Source organism: Camellia sinensis, chromosome 5 (assembly GCF_055761805.1).
Source record: "Camellia sinensis isolate YWXY chromosome 5, ASM5576180v1, whole genome shotgun sequence".
NCBI lineage: Eukaryota > Viridiplantae > Streptophyta > Magnoliopsida > Ericales > Theaceae > Camellia > Camellia sinensis.
In genome coordinates, this window is record NC_138965.1 from 102,256,319 (window position 1) to 102,278,965 (window position 22,647).

At 38.0% G+C, this 22,647-nt stretch overlaps 1 long non-coding RNA gene across 2 annotated transcripts; it reads left to right on the forward strand.

The window, feature by feature from the left end:
- The first annotated feature begins 9,291 nt into the window (after positions 1-9,291).
- Positions 9,292-11,994, forward strand: LOC114262799 (uncharacterized). Of its 2 annotated transcripts, XR_003629468.2 has the most exons (3): positions 9,299-9,538; positions 10,820-10,855; positions 11,714-11,994. It is a non-coding gene; the product is annotated as an uncharacterized LOC114262799 (long non-coding RNA). The 2 variants fall into 2 exon arrangements; XR_014329918.1 differs by having other exon boundaries at positions 9,292-9,538; positions 10,820-11,994.
- Positions 11,995-22,647: the final 10,653 nt, after the last annotated feature.

A 22,647-nucleotide genomic window follows, 5' to 3' on the forward strand; every position in this document is an offset into this window, starting at 1 on the left:
TTCTCATTCATGCACGATATTGTATGTACGGTTCATTTGAAACTGGCGCAACCAGGCGATATTGTATGTACGGTTCATTCAAAGAAGTTCCGTTTAAGGTCATTCACCTTAGTGTATCCATCACACTTCATTTACTTTTGTGTATCCATCACACTTGTTCACTTAGTGCATCTATCACACTTTGTGTTCACCTTAGTGTATCCATCACACTTCATTTACTTAGTGTATCCAGCACACTTCATTTACTTTTGTGTATCCATCACACTTGTTCACTTAGATCATCTATCACACTTCGTGTTCACCTTTTGTGTATCTATCACACTTGTTCACTTAGTGCATCTATCACACTTCGTGTTCACCTTTTGTGTATCTAGCACACTTGTTCACTTAGTGCATCTATCACACTTTGTGTTCACGTTAGTGTATCCATCACACTTCATTTACTTAGTGTATCCATCACACTTCATTTACTTTTGTGTATCTATCATATTTTGTTCACTAAGTGCATTTATCACACTTCGTGTTCGCCTATTGTGTATCCATCACGCTTGTTCACTTAGTGCATCTACCATACTTCGTGTTCACCTTTAGTGTATCTATCATACTTGTTCACTTAGTGCATCTATCACACTTCGTGTTCACCTTTAGTGTATCTATCATACTTGTTCACTTAGTGCATCTATCACACTTTGTGTTTACCTTTTATGTATCCATCACACTTATTCACTTAGTGCATCTATCACACTTCGTGTTCACCTTTAGTGTATCTATCATACTTGTTCACTTAGTACATCTATCACACTTTGTGTTCACCTTTTGTGTATCCATCACACTTGTTTACTTAGTGCATCTATCACACTTCGTGTTCATCTTTAGTGTATTTATCATACTTGTTCACTTAGTGCATCTATCACACTTCGTGCTCACCTTTAGTGTATCTATCATACTTTGTTCATTTAGTGCATCTATAACACTTTGTGCATACCTTTTGTGTATCTATCACACTACGCTTACTATGTGTATCTATCACACGCTCACTATGTGTATCTATCACATGCTCACTTTGTGTATCTATCACAGGCTCGCTTTGTATATCTATCACATTATGTTCGCTTTTTGTATCTATCACACATGCTTGTCCACTTAATGTATCTATCACACTTCGTTCACCTTTATGTATCTATCGCACATGTTTGTGAGGATTGCATAATTTTCTTACATCCTTTCTGCATGTAATGTAGTTTGGTTTGAATTCGCTGCTTAACTGTTGCATTTATTGTGTATATTTGCTTCATTACAACTTTCTTTGCATGATCATAAGTTATGTTCGGCATCTTGCATGTCCTTTGCATTTTGCCCCTGCCTACGGGCACATCTCGTTGTTATCTTGCCTGTTTGTCTAAGTCTTCGGCCTTGTCAAAAATGGGTCGTCTCTGGGCTTTGACATTCACTCCGTCACTTATGACTTCCGAGTTTTGTCAAAGAGGGGCAACTGTAGACACCCTATTTTTGATCGACCTTAAGACTCAGACGTCACCGATTGAGCGCTCGGTGATAGTGCATGTTTTGCTCATTTCGAGTTTCGGAGTTTTGGCTGAGAGCCTTACCTCTGGGTCTCCGAACTCGTTGTGCTTTGGCTCGGTTTGCAGACTGAACCTTGTTTCTCTTCCTGGAGGGAGGGAGAGGTCTTGAAGACCATTCCTTCGCAGTCGTAGACCACTCTTCGCGGTCGTAGACCATTTTTCTCGTTTGGAGATCAGTTTCTGATTTTCGGAGCCTTCGGCCGTGCGCCTTGTCTCGGGACTGCTTAACGTTCTCTATTTGGCTTGGTTTTTGGACCACACCTTGTTTCCTCTGTCTAGAGGGACACTGTGGTCCGGGAGACCACTTTTGTGGTTGCCTACCACTTTTGGTACTCAACAGCTGGTTTTCGGGGCTCTCGGCCGTGTGTCTTGCCTCTCGAACCCTCGTCTTGCATCCGTTTTGGTTTGTCTTGGGTACAAACCTTCCTTTCCATGTTTGGGAAGTGGTACAAGGGTGGGAGACCAGCTTTTATCCTTGGAAACCACTTTTCTTCTCGCCAGCCGATTTTCTGGTCGGGAAACTGGTTTTATTGGTCTGTGAGCCACATTTTCTGGTTTCCTACCCCACCATTGGCTTGCTTTCAGTGTGGAGACCACCAATTCCTCCTACTGACCAGCTTTTATTTTGGGAGACCACTTTGGGTGGTCGGCCGACCACTAAAAGTAGCAGGCCGACCACATTTTCTAGTTGACAGCTTTCCTTTTGTTTTGTCAGACTGAATGGATGCTAGCTGTGCTGGCTGGAGGGCACAGACTGTATCCTCCATAACACGTGTATGGAGGGATTGCATCCAAGTTTTAGCTTCTTGAGGAAGCTTTAACTTTGTTCCTTTATAAGAGAGGCTCTCCCTCTTCATTCCACAGGTTCTGAAATTTGCTAGGAGGAATAGATACATCTCCCTCTCTATATTCTTCTTTCCCTCTTATTTTGTGCCTTAAAGTGACCATTCTTCACACTTTTGTGCACACAACGCCCTATCCAAACATCATCCTTTTGTTGCTGAGGCACCTAGGAGTTGTTTTTGGAGTTTTTGGACTAGTTTGAACTCAAAGAGGTTGCTGGAGTTGCAGCCTTGAAGAGGGTCATCAAGGGTGAGTTTCCAACCCTTAAATCCCCCATTTTTGCTTAAGATTTTAGCCTTATTTTCATACTGTTTTAAGCTTAGCTCTTAACTGGAAAAAGTTCTGTTTTTGCATGCTTAAAAAGTTTGTTTAAGGTCACTTTTTCATTTGAGGTTGCTTACCCCCTTTTACGCCTTGTTTGGCATTGTTTTTGTGTCTCTTTTGTGAGTTTTGGGACCACCTTGTTTTGGCCTTCTCACCATTGAAAGGGATTTCGGTGCTGGGGATGGTGTTTTGAGGTCCCAAGAAGGAGAGGGTCATCCCCTCTCCTTGTTATCTTCAATACTTGTCATATTTGCCTCATATTTGAGCACCTTTGTTAAGTGTGTGTTGACCATATCTTAGCATGTATTTGGGGTTATTTTGGCATACCTCAGATCAGTTTTGACTTGGTTTGGTCATCCCATGCATGCCTAATACACTTGTAGTGTAAATCACACAAACTAGCCTTGTGTGCTTCATGAAGTAGCATGTCATTCAAGGTTGTTTTGTTCCCATTTCAGCATGTTTTTGGTGATGTTTTGCCATGTCATGACTCTGTTTTGGTTCGGTTTGGTTGGCCCTTGCATGTTCCATGCACTTGTAATGCATTTCCATGAAATAGCCTAACATGCATCATGTTTTAACATGTCATTCTAGCATGCTTTTGGTTTAACTTTAAGAAGCTTTTGTCCATGATTTACCATGCTCAGGGATTTTTTTTGGTTACATTGGTCATATGCTTCATGTTTTGCATAGTTGTAGTACAAATGCATATGCTAGCTTCAAGCTTTGGGTGCCATTGCATGCCTCATTTGTGTTGATTGCGTGATTTGGCATCATTTCCCATGATATTTCAGAGCATTTAGGCCTGCAATATTCCCACTTCTTTCACCCTTTGAGTGCCTCTAAGGGTTGTTTATTGTTACCTAGCTTATAGGCCAATGCATGTGCATGCATGCCTTGCATTTGGTGCCTTAGTTTTGGTGTTTTGGCCACAAATTTGGGTGTGGCTGAGGCCCATCCATTTTGGTTTAAGTCCATTTTGCATTGAGTATACCATTGTAGTTCATAGCATTGAGTATGCCATGTTGTCGCATGATTGATCATTGCATTGTGCATGTCTTGTTCATCTCATTGTGTATGTTAGTTTCTATGTGCATTGTGTATGCTAAGTGTCATGTGCATTGAGTATGCCATTGTTAGTTCATAGTATTGTGTATGCTAGTTGCATGTTTGCATGGTATTCCTTGCATGTTTGCATGACTTAGTTGCATTGCATTGAGATTGCATGCTTGAGTTGCATTGGTGCATGCCTTGTTTGTTGCATTGTGTTTGGAATAGGGGTTAGTCCAAACACGGGGAACGATGGACGTTTTATGCTTGAAATGATGAAACGTGCCTCGATTTCCAGTCGCCGACACTCTTGACTACCCATGACGGAGTTGTTGGCTTTAGGTGATTGTATGTGCATTCATTTCATATTGAGTCGTGCAATTCGACTCCTCGGCTATCATGCATCGAGATACGTAATTGGTGGTCCGAGGGTCAAGGACTACACTCCCTTGAGCTTATGCAATGATGGGGAGAGTGGTCGTGCAGACATGTGTTGCGAATACTTTGCCATCTCTCTCTCTTGCCTCCTATTGCAGAAAACCAGAAACTAGGGGCAGAAACTGGTCGGCTGACCAGATTTAGTGGCTGGCCGACCACTTTTTTTGGTTTTTCACCACAAAAGTGGTTGGCAAGTGGTCTCCAAGGCCAATAGCTGGTCGGTAGCCTTCCCACAGATTCCCAGGGTTGAGTTTCAGCCTTCTGGAGCTTTGTGCAGTGTTCTGAGGTTAATTGCAAACAGAGACAAGTCGGGGCGTCACGAGGGATTTCCGAACAAGGCAATTCAAGCATGCATGCATCCTTTGTCATTCAAAATAGAGCTGGGGCAACCCACATTCATTTAGTTTGCATGCTCATTTAGATTGCTTACTTAGTTAATGTTGTGTAATAAGTAGTTGTAACTTGTTATTCATTTCGTCGTGTAATAACTAGTTTAATTAGATTAGCTTAGATTAGCTAGCTGGTTCTGTATTATTTATTCAGACCCTCCGTCGAGAGGGCAAATTTTGTAATAAGTGTGCGTGTGTGTGATGCATGTCTTCCAACCCCCACTTCTTTCTCTTTTTTTATTTACCAGCTTACGATGGTTAGTTTTAGGGCATGTTTCAATTAGCATCTTTATGCTCGCATGTTTGCATCCATTCATTTGTCTTGCATGCACCAGGCTCGGCGCATCATACTAACTGCATCGTATTTCAATTCCAAGTTGAATGCGTGTTATCTGTAGCATCTCATATGCCATCTTAGAATAGCCGAGCCTATCGTAGTTGCATTTTGCATGTGTTGCATTAGCCATCTTAAACATGAACTAGGATCATGCATTGATTTCTAACATAGCTTTTGTTTTGGCTCGGAGTACTCGGTAAGTGTTTATGCTTTAGCATCCTTGCATGTGTGTGAGTGACTGCTATGATAGCATGCTTACCATGAGGCTATTTGCTTATGTGATATAACTGCCTGATTGCCTGCGGGTGAAGGTTGGATTACTTGAATTGGAACAATTCATTGATTGCGAGTTTTAAGCCCACTTGAGAATGGCAAATCACCATATTTTCTAAGCCCACTTGAGGGTGGCAAAATCTGCATTTTAACCTACTTGCGAGTAGCAAACCGCTTTCAAAAACAAACTTGAGCTGTTTTTGTTCCAAATTAGGCGATCCAGTCTATACTTGTATGCTGTGTGCATCACATAGTAATTCTAGGCTAATAAACCGGAATAAGAACACATGTGTTTTCAAAAATAAGATATCATGTTTAGTAGTGGCCGATCTTTGATCGGGTAAGCGAGGGTGTTCATTGCATGACCTTCCCCTTTCGTACCCAAGTTCCCGAGCCGAGGCAACTTTGGTGATGATGGACACGTGGCCTTAGGCACGAGTCAGGGTTTCCTAAATTCCCCCAAAATAAAATATTTAGGTGGCAACTCTGTATCTGGCAAAACAGTCTATGTTTAACACTTCTTTCTAAAAATCAAATTTTCAAAACGATTTGTCGGATTTGAACTTTTTGGAGATTTATCAACCTCGCATTGCACTTTGCAAGATCAGATTAAGAATCGTGACATTGAGTCCGAATTGTAATAAGCCTAATGAACTTCTCGGGATTCTCCCGGGACGTTCGGGCGCGTCTACACCTACCGTTGTCACACTTAATGAAATCACATCAACTAAGGTTACTGGATCATTTCTACATTTGAGATTTCAATCCCCCTATTCGAACTTTAGTTATTTCGCCAAGTCCGTCTCACTCTGTCAATTTTTAGTAAATCATTCATCAATTTTCTTTTGTGTGATAAGATTTAAACACTCCTTCAAACTCAAATTTAAACAAAAGATGCACTTACTATCATCAAAGGACCTTTAAACTTATAAGACATGGTAAAACCAAGTATAGTAGAAAGATTTTTAGTCGAGCCATATTTTTAACTCTTGAAGCTTTCAAACTTTAGATAAACGTGGCTTTCACTCAAGTGGGGTAGGTAGCCTTCTCCTTAGCTCATCAAAATTTTTATTCACTACTTTTCAAAGAATTATAAAGCATAAGGTAGCTCTCACTCTATTCCCATTGGTATCCTTTTTGCTTATTACAAGGTCTGAATGGATTGCAATGATTACCAAGTGAAGATTTAAAGTCTAATTAAAAATAAAATCCACTTCAAGAACTATTTAATTTGTCATTTTATTCATTTCAACATTACTACTCAAGGTTTACACACATTTATTCATTCAAATTTCTCTAAGATGATAGCACATTACATCCCGAAGTATTAAACTTCAACCGCCAGATAAAACCGATATGCATGTGAAATTTTAAAGCTCACCCCATGAATTTTTCACCAACCAAAGATAACTGTGAAAGACTAAACAAAAGTTCCTTTAGTTCAGGTGTTTTCATATCAAATATCCTAATGATCCATAAACCAACATTTTTTTGCGCAATCAAAACCAGCACAACAGAAGTATGATATTAGATACCATGCATATGTAATAAGAAAATTAGGGTCATTTTTTTTAAAAAGAATAAAATGACAACGCAGCAAACAAACACGTCCCTTCAATCTAAACGATGCATTGTCCTCAATGTCAAAAAAGAAAAAAAAGAAAAAAAGGAAGGGGTTTATCGTAAACGATGAATTAGAGTTGTTGTGCCTGCAATGTGTTAGTAATACAAGGAGGAGGGGGGGATGCAAAATGAAAAACTATCAATTAGTCTCATCTTTTTTTTTTTTTTTCCTTCAAAATAATGATACTAATACTACTACTACTACTAATAATTTTCTAGTGGTCTTTTAACGTCAGATTCCAAGATGATAATAACATCAAACACAACTAATCCTGCAAAAAGATTAAGAAAAGAAATGATTAAAAAACTATGTACACAATTATTATTGTCAAAGAAGGGATTTAAAAGGAGGATTTAGGTAAGTAGGATCAGAGAGTTCCTTAATTGTTTCTTCATCAGGTAAATTCTCTAGAAATGGTTTCAAACGTTGTCCATTTACTTTGAAAATGTTACCATTTTTAGGATTTTCAATTTCAATTGCGCCATGAGGAAAAACTATCTCACTATAAAAGGTCCTGACCAACGAGATCTCAATTTTCCAGGAAATAAAAACAATCTAGAATTGTACAAAAGAACTTTTTGGGAAGGCTCTAAGGATTTTCTCAAAACATTTTGATCATGAAATGCCTTAACTCGTTTTTTTGTGTATTCTAGAATTGTCATAAACTTCTCTCCTAAGCTCTTCTAACTCATTGATTTGCAAACGGTGATGTGAGCCACCCATGTCAAGATTGTAATTCAAACTTTTAATTACCCAATAAGCTCTATGTTCCATTTCCACTGGTAGGTGACATGCCTTTCCATAAACAAGTCGAAAAGGAGAACTGCCTAAGTGAGTTTTAAAAGCAATTCGATGTGCCCAAATGTAGCTTGCTTTTCGTGCTCTTCGGAGGGGTTTAGTCTCCTCGGATAAGATAGCTCTACTTTTCGGACTCCCGTAGTTTCGAATATGATTTTACATGTGCAATGTGAAATAGATAAACATAAAAGAGTCCAAATTCGACACATTTTTTGGAAAATTGATTTTGAATAAAAAATGCCAAAAATAAATCGCTTTGCCAGATTTCAGAATCGCCACCTAAATATTTTTGAGAAATTTAGGAAACCCGTGACTCGTGTCAAAGGCCACTTATCCGTCATCACCAAAGTTTCTCAGCTCGGGAACTTAGGTATGAGAGGGGAAGGTCATGAATTGAGTACCCCGCTCACCCGATCAAAGATCAGCCTCTACTAATCATGATGTGATTCTTATGTACAGTATATGCTATTGTTCTGATTATTATGCTATCTTTACTAAGTGATGCACACAAGTATAGACTAATTCGCAAAATTTGGAACGCTTTGATTTCATATTTGGTTTTGAAAAGTGTTTTGCATATGTGTTACTTGAAAAAGTAAGCTCACATGTACATCAATCAAATTATTCCAATTTAAGCAAAAAAACCTTCATCCACAGGCATTTCAAATAGGTATCTCAATTAAGCACTTAGCCTTATGGTAAACATGCTTGACATGGCAACAATCACACGCATACAGTATGCTAAAGTAAAAATACTCACCTAGTACTCAACTGAGGCAAGCCAAAATAGAAGAACAATAGTTAGAAAAATGCATGATTGTGACGACCCACCACATATAATATTTTACATTTAATTAATCAAAGTGATTTGGATTTTAATTAATTATTATTTCGATTTAATTGTGGAATTGATAAACAATATTGAGGTTGATTTGTATATAATTTTATAAAAGAGTTATTTTGGAATTAGAAAGTAAAAGCTTAAGTGGCTCAAGAAGGTGAAATTGACGAACTGAAATATTTTAATTTCGAATATCGGACCATATAAGAGTTTAATTAACTATTCAATTCAGTTTAGTAAAATTGAAATTTTATTAATTGGGTCCGAATTGGAGTTGATCAAGATATGAAGATTGGGAATTGAGATTCTTATGAATTAAATCTATTTATGATGTATCCAACTTGAATATGAAATTTATTGACAAGGATTTTGGGTTTGATTAGAAATTAAAGGCCTTAAAGATCTAAGAAATCAAAATTGATGATGGAAATGAATTTAATTTAATATTTGGAGCCTTTTTGGAAAACTGATTAAAAATCTGATGCAGTTGATAAATTTAATTATACTTAATTGGGCTTTAATAGAAGTCAAATTAGACTAATTAAATTATGTAGAATTTATGATTAGTTTTAATTAATTTAATTATGTGTTAATTAAGATTTATGAAGACCACGTGTTATTTAATTAATCTAATCTTAATCATAAATCAAATTAATGAAGAATCTAGAGTTGTGAGTGTGTATGGGTGTGCAGAGAAATCAAATATATGTGTATAGGTGTTGTGCTGGCAGCTTGGATCGTGTGCACGTGTGTAGTGTGGATGCATCAAGAGAAGTTGTGTGTGTGTGTATGTGTGTGTGTGAGAGAGATATATGTGCTGCAAATTAGATTAAAAAACATAGAGAAGAGAGAGAGAGGCCGAAAGAGGAAGAGAGAGGGAATTCAAGAATGAATGAGATTCAAAGAGAGGAGATACAAGGTTGCTGGAAGCAGCCGAAAGAGAGAGAGAGAGAGTTCAACCCAAGGAAGAAGAAGAAAAGAAGAAAGTTTGTGGGATATCAAAATTCAAGTTAAAAATTATGGAAAATTCATCATGAGGTAAGGAATTCCATCACTTTTCTAGTATTGTTTAATTTATCTAGACAAAAATTGATTCAATGTGGATTTTGAGAGGATTAAAAATAAAGATTTTAAGATCAATCATATAAATTGATAAAAATTTGGATTTTGCATGTAAAATCAAGTTAGGTTGAAGAACATGAGTTATGATTCTTAAGATTGGTTAAATTTGAGTTTAATTTTGAGAATTATTCTTGAATTGAGTCTCATAAATTACATGCAACATGATTTATTTGAAGAATCATGCAATGGAGTTAAGTTCAAATTCATGAAAATTAATTTAGAGATTAATCACTTTGGGTTTGAATTTAGTTTTCTTAACATGAAATTGAATTTCAATTGTACATATATCATGAGTTTTTTAAAGCTGTGCTTGGTTGGGAGATTTGGGGAGGGATTTGGAAAGGGAAAGGGAAAATGTGTGTGAAGCTAGGTGAAATATAAGCATGTTTTATTTACATTTCACCTACCTTTTCCCTTTCCCTTTCCAAATCCCTCCCAAATCCCTCAACCAAACACAACATAAGAGTTTTGAAAGTTCAATTCATGTTTTAAAATTTGTAGGTTTGAAATTGGGTCAATATGGAGAAAATAAATTAAATCTAAATTTGGACAAATTTAAAAATAAATTATAATTTATATTTGAGAATCAAAAGTTAGTTTGATTTTGATTTAAATTTTTTACATGTAAATATTTTTGAAAGGGCTTTATAGCTTTAATTTATGTTTTATAAAACAAAAAAAGAAGAATGTTGGAATTATTATATTCATGAAATTATTGGTTTTAATCTTAATGATCAAAGAGATTTTTGTAGTAGAAATTGGAAAATTAGTCATGGGTTCATCTTTATTAATAAAATTACATGTTTAAATTGGTTCATGCAAGAGTCTAAATTTTGAAAATGTGTTTGAAAATTATTTTTGTTGGTTTTCAAAAAAAAAAAAACAAAAAACAAAAAAAGCACAGGAAATTTGTAAACTGCTTGAGCGGAAGAGTCACCACTCGAGCGAACATTGAGGCCATCCCGTATTTTTATAAAGTTTTGCAAATCGCTCAAGCGACCAAAGGTGTGCTCGAGCGAAGACCTTATTCTCAACATTTTTTTTTTTAAAACTAACTCTTTTAAATGCCTATTTGCATCCTCATGGCATTCTGAGTATTCTTAGGCACCGGTTAGAAACACATAAAGAGAGTTGAATTAAAATGAAATGGATATTGAATGGTGCTTCTATTGTATCTTTGTTATGTGATTTGTATAGGTGGACGTCCAAGGCCTTATATCGACTTAACCCACTGTGAGTAATGACTCTATAAAGATATGTTCGAGTTATAATTATTTTTTGAAAATGTTATTGTTATTAAAATTGATATATGAATGATTGAATGGCTTATTGAAACGAATGGTTTATTGAAACGTCATGATGATTTATCAAACCTATTATTGTTCATCGAATGGTTCTTGAAACTTTAGTTTCTTATGAATGAATGAAGTTCCCTTTTGAAAATGTATTTGTGGCATCCTTTAGTGAGGCCTTTGTCTAGGGGATATAATACCATGGCCCATTGCTTAATAGGCCCTCGCCTTGGGGATATAATACCATGACCCATTGATAAAGAGGCCCTTGCCTGGGGGAAATAAATACGATGGCCCATTGGCCTTCACCCAAGGGAAATAATACCGTGACCCATTGGATAATTGAAATACATAGATCTCTGCTGTTAGACCTTAATGGTCAAATTGGATATGATATATTAATTGACCCATTATGGTCCCATTGATTGACCCTTGAGGTCCCATTGTTGTCATTGAATTGAGTATTGATATTGAGATAACATAGATCATTGAGAATTGAATTTGAAAATGCTATCAAACAATGGTTTTTGTCGTTGCAAAGAATTGATATGACGGCTAATCGAATTGTTTTGCCTATTGACATGGATTGATTCGAAAATTGAAATATATGATTTGATATGGAAAATGTTTTGTTATAAAGTTTGATATAATATGGCAAATGCCTTACTTTGAAAATGAGTTAAGATTCGTTTCGAAATCGTAAGACAGGTTTTTGTTTATCGCCGAACTTCATTTATTTAACCTCTTTATTCTGTTATTACTGGTTGGCTTTAGCTCACTATTTATATGTATATGTAAGTGAGCAAATTGAGCAACAAGGATAGAGAAAGTTTCGGAGTCTACCCATGTCAGTCTTTTGAAGAGCTTCCGGAATGTGGCAAGTTAGGCTCGAGTAGCGCCAAGAAAATCAACCCCTTAGCTTTGTTAGAGTTTTGTATTTTGCTGAGTCTTCAATGTATGCATGTGAGATATATAAGATTTGTATATGTATATAAATTATTATTGTTTTTAAATGTTTTAATTATTTTAGTCATCATGTATGCACAAGCTCAGTGGACATTATTATTTTTGTTTTGTTTCCGCTTTAGGCCCCGATATGATTTAAATATTTTGAAATTTTTTCTTTGAGCCTGAAGGTAATCTAGGATTACTGACCGGTTACGACACTAAACCTATAGGGGCGGGTTTGGGTCATGACAATGATCCTAACGATGCAAATGACTAATGCAATGCATGCAATATGCAATTAATAGGCTCGGCTACTAGCATGGCATGTGAGTCAATTCAAGACATGTGACAAATCACGTATTCGAGTAAGGAATTTGAAATTGACATTGATTAGTATGATGAGCCGAACCCTTCATGTATGCAAAACGAATGGATGCGAGTCATGGAAAATGGTAAGGAAAACATGATGGCATATGCTATCCATCATAAGCGAGTAAATAAATGGGAGAAAGAAATGGAGGTTGGAAGACATACACAATATTACAAGTTGCCTTCGCGCAGGAGGGTCCGAATATCCAAATGTCCGAATTTTAACTAACTATTACAATTCCAAATAATTAACTAAGCTAAATTAACTAATTACTACAAATTAGAATTAAACTAACTAATTACAACATATTAATTAATCTAAGAGCAATTAACTAGGTTAACTAGCTATTCCAAACTCAAAAGGAATTTAAGCTGATTAATTACAATATGCTAATTAATCTAAGAGCAATTAAGCCAAATTAATTCGAACGGGAGTCGAAGAACCACATGTGCAACTGAGAATATCCGCTTGGAAACGCCTCTGTTCTGTTGCCTGAACTGTTCTGTTCCCAGTCAAAAAATTAATCTATTTTTGCCTCAGCTTTTGCTTTGTTTTGCCATGAAAATGGCATTGCCTTCTCAACAAAAGGTGGTCGGTCGGCTAAGGAAAGTGGTCGGTTGGATGGTAGGGTGGCCGGCCGGCCACTATTTTTTGGTACTGCCTTGCTGCAACAGAATAGAAACAGAGCAAAAACAGAGTATTTCCAAGGAATGTTTATCTTTTCTGCCACTCCCTATCATGAAACTGATCAAGGGAGGAGTAGAATCAGTCCACAAATTATCAATGGTCGTAAAGTTGTTGCATGATGATCCATGAATCGACGGGACAAACACTCAATGAATGGAAATAAAAGACCAACAAAACCTCCTCCATTTCATGGAGTTATCTTAAGGGAAGTAGTTGACATTGATTCTTGAGCCATTATCATCACTAAAGAGTATGAAATGTCTCAAACTCAACAGGTTCAATTAACGTCCGATTGAACTCGACTTGATTTTATTATCTTGTACCTTTTTTAGTCTATTTTTATTAACCCCTTTTTAATTTCCTTTCCATTCCTTAATCATTTTGTCCAAAAGTGATAATTATGTCCACTAATGAAGAGAAGTGTCAAACAAGAAGTTGTTCTTGTCATGCGAGAGATGTAATGCCTTGGTAATAAACCTCCAAAGAGATTAAACCATTAAGCATGGAAGGTCTCTTCAGCCTGCCTTAAACAACCATCAATTGTTTGAACCAACTCTTAAACAAAGGAGAGAAAAACCAAGAAAGGAGGGAGAGTGCATGTCATGACCCGAATCCGCCCCTATGGGTTAAGGATATAACCGGCCAGTAATCAAGGGATTACCTACGGCCTCAAACCAAATCAGACATAACTCATCAGAGTAAAGGGGCCAAACAGAAGCAAACTTACAAATTGTCCATAGAGCTGTACTTACATGGCACATCAAAACAATCCATAGACATACATGTTAATAACTCACGTCAAAATAAGTAATAATACAAAGTTCTGTACATACAGGATCATTAAGTCTAAGTCGGTCAACCTAAAGTTTATATACAAAAGTAATCTGTTGTTTTCGCCAATATAACAAAACCATATCAAAAGAGCAAACGAGGCGAAGACAAGTCTCGTATGTGAGACATTTGGGCTGACTCTCCAAAACCTTGACTGTTTCTCACATACTTCACTGAGGCTGGGTTTGGACCTCCTTTGGCTCACCTACAGACACATGAATGAGCGTGAGCGAAAGCCTAGTAAATAATATCGAATAAAAAAGATACACTAGAACAATATACAACAGACGACCTTGGGCCCAATTCATATTTCTATCTAATGTATATACACATAGGTCAAGTAACTGCAGTTCCAAACACATCAAACGGCCTCGGGCCCAATTCATTCATGTCCGACGGCCTTTGGCCCAACTATTCCTATCCGACGGCCTATGGCCCAATCATCCGTGTCAAACGGCCTGTGGCCCATTCATTTGCGTCATACGGCCTTTGGCCCATTCATTCGCGTCATACGGCCTCTAGTCCATTCATTCATGTCATACGGCCTCTGGCCCATCCATTTGCGTCATACGGCCTCTGGCCCATTCATTTGCGTCATACGGCCTCTGGCCCATTCATTCATGTCATATGGCCTCTGGCCCATTCATTCATATGTCAGACTATCATTCGTGTCAGACTATCATTTATGTCAGGCTGTTATTCATGTCAGACGGCCTTCGGCCCAGTCAATTGTATCCAACGGCCTTTGGCCCAATCATATGGCATAACAAATATTTGTCCCCAATTCAATGTAACAAACTTACAAGACATATAAGAAAGTAAGCAATTGGACAAATAACATAGTTTGGATATCTTTATTAAGATATACTCACAGTGTTCTGCTAGTGGATTCACCCTTGAGCTCGACCCTACACATTACAGAACACATATGGGTCACAAACGATTCAATCCGTTCTTAATCCATACATCCCTCTTAGGCTTCTTTCTTATCCTTTTAACTCATTTACAATGCTTAATGTATGCCTAAGAGTGCTCAGAAATGAAAGAGAACGGAAAATGAAATACAGATCACTTTTACAAAATTTCTGAAACAGGGGTCCCCGCTCGAGCGTGGGTTCCGCCACTCGAGCAGACCCTCATGGTCTGCAAAAGTACTGGTTACCTCATTTTTACGCTCGAGCGTGAATTCAGATGCTCGAGCTGAAGGTCACACTACATGGCTCCCCGCTCGAGCGTGAATCTCTCCGCTCGAGCGGACATCCATGTCTGCAAAAAGTTCTGGGAGCTCGTATTTCACGCTCGAGCGTCGCTTTCTCCGCTCGAGCAGACATGCCAAATTCTGGGTTTTCCAAAACTGTTCTTGAGCTTCAAACTTGCATTCGAATCAACATATCTTGCACATTATGACTCAAACTTCACGCATACATTTACTAACATGATACCACACCAAATTCATCACATTATGAAGCTCAATTTCATGAATTAATCACATGCATGCCCCAAATTACGCCAACTTATTTCCAACATAACAATTTCATGTATTCAAAACTCATATTCTTATGAATTGTATATGCATGTGAGATATAGCTCTCATTCTCAATTTAAATGATGAAGAGATGATCAAAAGCATGAACTTCAATCAAAGATTCAACATGGATCATGTATTTCAAGCTCAAACATACAAATTTATGGCATTTTCCTACATGCATGTGTATATTGACTTCCAATTTATCAAAACCAACTCATTTTTATTATGGTCAATTCAATTCATGTTCTTGATCACCATTCAACTTTGAATTCACCAAGTTACAAACTAAAATCCATGAATTTACTCACCTAGGAGCTTCAAACACCCAAATTCTAGCCAACTCTTGAGTTAATCTTCAAGATTTCCAAGCTTTTTGCTCGAATCTTCAATTGCTTTCCCTCTCTCTAGCCGACCCTCTCTCTCTCTCCTTAGGGTAATCTTAGCCAAATTGAATAAAAAGAGAGGAGTTGAGTGTATAGTGCCCCTTTTTATAAACTCTCACTTAATCAAATTGATTAAGGTTAAATAACAAAGCTTAATTAATCGTTTTGAATCTAATTATTCTGACCCAAATCAATTTTCAATTAAATTTTACCGCAGGCTCTAAAAATAATGTTAATCACAATGGCGTAGTCAATTTCGGTTTCTGTGGCTGACAAGGCCTTCAATTTTCAGTTCATAACGGTAAGTTGAACAGATATTCCTTCGGTGAACAGATAGAAATTCAAAATCACATATATTCATATAAATGGCACTCAAAATCATATCAAACACATAATCACATTCGTAATTAAGATTAATTAGCATAATACGGAGCAGGGTTATCACAGTGCAAAGATGGTTATTGCAAGTGTGAGCACAAGTATGAAAAACTATGAAATAAAGGTTATCAACTCAAATAGGTTGGTGTCTAACGCCTAAATCGCCAAACCCATGAGGACTACAACACTACAAGCCTACTTGTAGACGTGCCCGAACGTCCCGGGCTCCGCGAGCGAAAATGGCGCGAAATCCGTTTTGTTCATTGAGCTACTACAGTTCAGATTCAAATGTCACGGTTTTGAATCAAATCTCGCAAAGTGCAATGCAAGACCGATAAATCACCAACGAGTCCAAATTCGGCAAATCGTTTTGGAAAACTGATTTTTATAAAGAAGTGCCAAACATGGACTGCTTTGCTCGATACAGAGTCACCACCTAAATGTTTTATTTTGGAAAATTTAGGAAACCCTGACTCGTTGCCTAAGGCTATGTGTTTGTCATCACCAAAGTTGTCTCGGCTCGAGAACTTAGGTACGAGAGGGGAAGGTCATGCAATGAGCACCCCCGCTCGCTCGATCAAAGATCGGCCTTTACTAACATGATATCTTATTTTTGAAAACACATGCGTTCTTATTCCGGTTATTAGCCTATAATTACTATGTGATGCGCACAACACACAAGTATAGACTAGACCGCCTAAATTGGAACAAAACATCTCATGTTTGTTTGTTTGAAAATGGTTTTGAAGGTGCTACTCGCAAGTAGGCTAAGACGGGGATTTGCCACCCTCAAGTGGGCTTAGAAAACATGATTTTGCCACTCTCAAGTGGGCTTAAAAACTTGCATTTCAATGAATTGTTCTAATTCAAGTAATCCCACATTCACCCATAGGCATTCAGGCAGTTATATCATCTAAGCAAATAGCCTTATGGCAATCATGCTATCATGGCAACACTTACACACAGGCAAGATGCTAAAGCATAAACACTTACAGTGTACTCTGAGCCAAAACAAAAGCTAGTTAGTAATCAATGTATGATCCTAGCTCATGTTAAGATGGCTAATGCAACGCATGAAAAAATGCAACTAGAAATAGGCTCGGCTATTCTAAAATGGCATGTGAATGCTACACTTGATACATGTATTCAAATTGGAATTAAAATACAATGCAGTTAGTATGATGCGCCGAGCCCGGTGCATGTAAGACAAATGAATGGATGCACACATGCAAAGCATAAGGTATGCTAATTGAAAATGCCCTAAAACTAACCATCGAAAGCGGTTAAGTAAAAGGGAGAAAGAAATGGGGTTTGGAAGACATTCACACACTCACGCACACTTATTACAACATATGCCCTCTCGACGGAGGGTCCAAATGAATGATAGCTAAGCTACGCTAAGCTAATTAAACTAATTATTACAAACCAACTAATTAACTATACTAAGCTAATTAATTATTACAAAACTTTAATTAATCAAATGAATTAATTAAGTTACAACACCAAATGCTAATTAACAAATAAAGCACTAAACTAAGCTGCTCCAGCTCTGATTAAAGGAGAAGAGTATGCATGCTCGATTGTCGCCCCGAAAAAGCTCTCTGATTGCTCTCTTGAGGCTTTGCTTGCAGGGTGTCTTCAGTGCTGGCTGCTAAAACTTACCAAAGCACTGCTGGGGAGTGCACCAGTGGCCTGCCAGCCATGAGAAGCCTTTGCCGATCCTGCTGCCGACCAATGATGCATACTGCCGGCCAAGGATGAAGGGGGTGCCGGCCAACAATGAAAGGGTGTCGGCCACTGGTGTGCTGTGACACCAAGCTGCAACAAAGCACAAAATAGAGGAAAGGGAGGGTCTCCCAAGGGTATGTATGCACCATGCCACTCCATACCATTTCCAAACATCAATAGAATAGGCATCATTGGATCCAAGACCATCAATCGCGCATCTCAATGCGTGATGGCCAAAGATCCAATATGTGCAAATCTCAATAAATGCATGACAAATAGGACACCAAGACCATCTCCTTATCATGAGGAATCAAAGGAAATGGAGACCGAGGGAGATTGACTCATTTCATCACTTCAAGTATGAAACGAACCGATCTCCCTCGTGTTCAATACGACATCCGATTGAACGCAATGCAAAGCATGCAAACAACATGACATGCAAACAACATGCTAATCATGGCATGGAATGCGCTACTCTAAACATGCAAGCTATCATGCACAACATACTAAGAGGCCAAGAATGCCAATGCTAGTGAAGAGGATAACACTATAAGCATGCATCACAATGCTCCGACACTCAAACCAGCCCAAGACAGAGTTGCACCATGCCCAAAGCAGTGGCAAAACATGTTAAGATAGAAGCTCAAAGAACAATACAAACATGCATGCACATTAGCCCAAGCTTAAGGCATAAAACACAACTCTCTGAAGGCATTGAAAGAGTGAAATATGAAGCACAATGGCATATGTTCCAGCACTGATAAGACATGCAAAATGACTTAGAATCATGCAAACAAGCTATGCAAAGCATGTTGAGAGGCCTAAGCATCAAAGCTAGTGAAGTATATTACAATAGGGGCATACAAGACAATGCTTAAATGGCCAAACCAAACCCAAACAGTCCCTATGCAAGCCAAAATAGTAGCAAAAATGGACTGAGATGATGGCTTGAAAGGCAAGAAGATGAGGCTCATGCAATGGCTCACAAATAGGTCATAAAGATACAACTCTCAAGAACACTTAAAGAGTGGAAAACATGGAAGTGCAACAACCCTATATGCTCTGAAATATCATTCTAAATGATGCCAAAACATGCAAATACCTCAAGTTAAGCATGCAAGACTCCTCAAAACTCAAAGCTAGTCAAAGCTTTTACACTATAAGCATGCATGACAAGCATCATGCGACCAAGAAGCTTCAAAACAGAGGTAAAACATGTTAAAACATGGGTAAAAACTCGCTGGAATATGGCCAAAAGAGCTAGAATAATAGGCTAAAGAGACAAGCATGTTAGGCTAGCAAGGCAAAAATACACTACAAGTGTATGAGCCACTCAAGAGACAACCAAACCAGCCAAAAATAGAGTCATGTTAGACCTAAAAACTCACAAAAACCAGCTCACACCATGCTTCAAGAGTATAGAGATACATGCTCATTTGATAGGCAAATAATACAAGCAAACAAAACAAGAAGAGAAGGGGGTCACCCCCTCTGATTTAGGACCTCAAAACTACATGCCTACCACTAAAAATCTACTGGATTTCAGTGGCTAAAAGGCCAGACAAAGACTAACCCAAAGGCCTTAAGACATGGCACAAAACAAGGCCAAACAAGGCACACAAGAGGGTAGAACACCCTTAACACCAAAGGGGTCTTAAACAACCATCTAAAGCACTTAAAAATAGAACTTTTTTCAGTTGAAAGCAAGGCCTAAAACAATATGCAAGGATGGACAAAATGGTATACAAAGAAAAGCTTAAATGGGGAAAACACTCACCCTTGAAGCACAACTTTGAAACCAACAATCTCAGGGGCCAAAAACCAACTTTCAGAGCTTAAACAACACTCCCAAGAACCTCAGCTCAAAGATGGTGGTGTAGGACTATGTGTTGTAGTGCAAACGTGGCAGGAAAACACACTTTGGGACACTATTCAATACAATATATAGAGAGAGTGTGAGAAATATATATATAGAGAGAGATACAACTTCTCCAAAAAATGCTGAACCTCTGATGGAGAGGAGGAACCTCTCCTTATATAGAGGAATGAAATGCCAAGCTTGTTCAACAAGCTTGGAAAGGGCTTCATCCCTTCATACACATGTATGGAGGAGGGATAAGTGAAAACCAGCTGGCTTAAAAGATCTGGCGTGAAATCTGCTGAGACAATGTATCCTGCCGGCCATTAGTGGTGGCCGGCAGTGCCTCATTGATGGCTGACAGGCTTTATCAATGGCAGGCAGGGCCAAAATTTGGTCGGCAGTGCCTCACGAGAAGCATGTAGAAAGGGCCAACACATGGTCCAAAAAAGAGACAGAAAGAAAACAGGGTTCGGAAAGCTCAAACCTGTGACGTTCTGGCGCGAACTCAAATACTCAACAAGCAATCGAACTTGCCAATGGATGTACCTGTAAGCATATCCAAGTCTTGAGGACGGTCAAAAATGGGGTGTCTACATTACTATGCAAAGCATAAATGAAATAAACACACTAAAGCTGTCCTAAAAATACCAAAAACAATGCTGAAATTAGTCTGAAAATGCTAGAAAAAGTAAGCAAAACGCTAGAGAATTGAAACTAGTAAGCAAGCCTAAAGAGTTTTTGGACCTCAAAACCACATATTTTAGCCTCTTAAAACTCTGAAAAACAGTGGCCAAAAGTTGAGAAACAAGTGGGAAACACAAGGACAAAAGCTTAGGAATAAGGTTCAAATAAGGGTGGTTAACCCCTCCACCTAGCTTTAAATCACAAGTTTTAGCCCACAAAAATAGTATAAAAACTGCAAGAAAAGAGAGGAAAGAAGTAGTGTAAAGAAGGCAAAAGTTATACCCCTTGAAGAGAGGTTACTCTTTGATTCACAAACCAATAAGTGATCACCCTCAAGAGATGATATTTGAGCTCAAGAACCTCAGCAAGGAGACTCAAATTTTTGGTTTAGGAAGTGTTTGTGTAGTGTATGTACATTGCAAGATAGAGAGGGAGAGTGATTTGCAAGTTTTTGAGCTTTGGGAATTTTTTCTAACCTAAAACCATAGGGATGGTCAAGTATATATAGAAAAACAGATTGCTATCTTGGAAATATCTATATTGAGCCAGCTGGTATAGTGCATGCACATAGAGGGACTGTTGGCAACAAATATCTGTTCTACCGGGAAACCTAGTTGGCTAGCCTGGTAGGGGACGACTAGCCACTGAAAACTAGCTAGTTGGTCACCTATTGGCCAGCAGGCCTTTGGGTGGTCAGGCTTGGAAAAATTAGGTTTTGGCTCAAAGGAGGTGCAAGGTTTCTAGGCTCTAAAACTCAAAATCGAGGCTCCTCGCTGAAGAAATCGAACAATTGCACAGCATAGTAATTCATCATCGAGTGATCAACCTCAGGTGCCCAAGTCTTCAGGGCGGTCAAAAATGGGGTGTCTACACCAAAGCACATCAATTAGTCTAAGGGACCAATCCTTGCGATTTGGATTTACCATTTTTTTTTTCTAAAATGGTTTTTATCTCCTTATTTTCAAGTTTAACTTGACCACATTTTTGAGGATGATAAGGGATTATGGCTTTATGTGTAATATTGTACTTCCTCATCAAATTTCAGAAGATCAATTGCAAAAATGTGAACCCCTATCACCGATAATGGCTCGAGGCATTCCAAACTGGGAGATAATATTTTCCTTCAAAACTTTCATCACAATTTTATGATAATTTTTCTTGGTTGGAATGGCCTCGACCAATATGGCAACCTAGTCAATGGCAACTAAAATGCATAGATAACTAAATAAAGAGGGCAATGGTCCCATGAAATCGATGCCCCAACAGTCAACAATTTCAATGATCAAATTGGATTTAAGGACATCATATTTCGACAAGTAATTGCTCTTAACATCTGACATCGTTTACATTTTTTGCAAAAATCATGGTTGTCTTTAAAAAGGGTGGGCCAAAAAAAAAACACATTGTAAAATTTTTCAACAGTTTTGTTTGAAGAGAAATGCCTACCATAAGCTCTAGAATGACAGAAAGAATGGACACTTTGGGTTTCATTATTAGGCATACATCTTCTCATTATTTGGTCGGGGCAATACTTGAACAAATATGGGTCATCATAAAAATATTGTTTTACCTCCACAAAAAATCGCTTCCTCTCTTGAGCATTCCAATGTGAAAGAAGTTGCCCTGTGACAAAATTAACAATATTAGCATACCAAGGTAGATCAGACACATGTAAAATTTGTTCATCAGGGAAATTTTCCTTAATGTGCAAGGTGTGGAGTGAATCATCAAAAAAGTTTGGAGAGATGATTTGCTACAACATTTTCTACTCCATTTTTATCCTTTATTGTGAGATTGAATTCTTAGAGCAAAAGGCTTAGCATCTTTCTTTGCAAGAAGATATTTAAGTGTTGCATGATTAGTGAAAACAATAATAGGGGACCCTAACACATAAGATTAAAATTTGTCTAATGCAAAAACTACTACAAGCAACTCTTTCTCTGTGGTGGTGTTGTTCATTTGAGCCTCATTTAGAGTCTTGCTTGCATAGTAAATGACATGTGGTTTCTTATCTTTTTGTTGCCCTAACACAGCACTTATGGCATAATCACTTGCATCACACATGATCTCAAATGGTAATGTCCAATCCAGAGGTTGCATAATAGGCGCTGAAGTGAGCATTCCCTTAAGCTTATCAAATACCTCCTGACAAGTTTCGCTCCACTCAAAATGAACATCCTTACTAAGAAGGTTACATAAGGGTCTAGCAATGACACTAAAAACCTCATATAGAAACCAGTATGACCAAGGAAGGACTTGATGTCTTTGATAGTCTTAGGAGTGGGTAGGTTCGCTATCAACTCTATTTTGGCCTTGTCTACTTCAATTCCTTTTC